Source organism: Pituophis catenifer, unplaced genomic scaffold, assembly GCF_029215685.1.
Source record: "Pituophis catenifer annectens isolate HBS135680 unplaced genomic scaffold, rPitCat1.0.hap2 SCAF_1, whole genome shotgun sequence".
NCBI lineage: Eukaryota > Metazoa > Chordata > Lepidosauria > Squamata > Colubridae > Pituophis > Pituophis catenifer.
Window position 1 is genome coordinate 282650525 of NW_027256881.1, and position 1456 is coordinate 282651980.

The following is a 1456-nucleotide window of genomic DNA, read 5'->3' on the forward strand; positions in this document are numbered from 1 at the left end:
TTCATAATATAAATACCATGACTGAAAAGCATCAACCATCCCAATTGTCAGCCATTCCTCTCTTCAAAAAATGGGATACCATGAGCAGCTTTTCTTGGGAGGACTTTCTTGGATCAGTTAAATCCTGTTGTTATAACCTGGACTTTATGAATAAAAACTATTTTGACTGCTTTTTGGAAACTTGAGTGAAAGCCAATGCAGATACTGCAATACAGGATCCATAAAATATTATCATGAAGATTGGTGTCAAATCAATAAGCAATTGCTATATTTTGAACCAATCCCAGATTCTGAGATGTTTTTATCAGATGATATTAATCACTATAGGTAAGTAACTTGGAGGTTATTTATTCCTCCTTGAACAGCAGGTAGAAGCTGTGGCCAAAGGTTCTGTGTCCAGCTATGGCCATAAGTAGATAAAGAAGGATCAACAATGGCAATTCATGCTTTGATCACCATGCAACACACTATACGTGATTGCCTTTAAGATGACTTGAATGTATCAACGGGTACAGAATTCAGCAGCCAGACCTCAAATCAGGAGAAATCTGCAACTATAGAATAACTACTATTTTGTGGCCATTATACTGGTTTTCAGGAGGCTTCCAAGTCTAGTTCAAAGGGCTACTTATCCCTTGTACAATGTGGTATTCAATATATCAAGGGCTGCCTTATGCAAGGGAATCTCTGTCCTTCCTTATTCCAACAGCCTCAAATCCCATTCGTGAAAGATAAAAGCATTTGGGCCAGAAGGCAGGTCTTCTCTAAGGTGGCTCACTCCCGTATTAGGAAATATCTTGCCATTTCTCCAGATATACTTGTCCAATTCAGTTCTGGTCTCCTGGAAGGCACTGAAAATCATCCCAACAACGAATAATAGCCAAGCCTTTATTTATATTAATTCTATTTAGTGTTTTTATTTTAGTGAGGGTTGGGGAATGCTGTGATTTATTGATGGGTGCATTGTACAGCCATTGTACAGAAACTGTTGATCCGGCCAGTTCGGAAAAGTAAAGTAAAATGAATGAATGGATAAATAAATACATTCTTATTTGGGTATGTGCGTTCGTGCAGGTACTTACGTAGGATAACATCTTGCAAACGCCGCAGTGCTCCTGTCATCTTGAATTATTATGTCACGAATCCAAACTTCCGGGGAGGCGGTTGTTTTGCAGGAAAGGTAAAACCCCGCCGGTGCTAAAGTTGCCCAAACTCTGGAAGAACAAGCTTTACCAAGGGGAAAGAAAACGAAAGGGGTCCCTTTCTCAGTCTCTGCAGCTGAAGCTTCCCCGCGGAAGCCCAAGCGCGCCAGCCAGAGCGGACCCGCACTTGCTCTGCTCCAAACCACGCCCCCCGCCTCCCCCTTCCCGCCTCTCGGTCCGCGCCTGGAGTCCTTGGCCGCGAAGTAGATCGAGAACCGCCAGGTCCCGAAGACGGAGGCGAGCCAAGTCTCGTC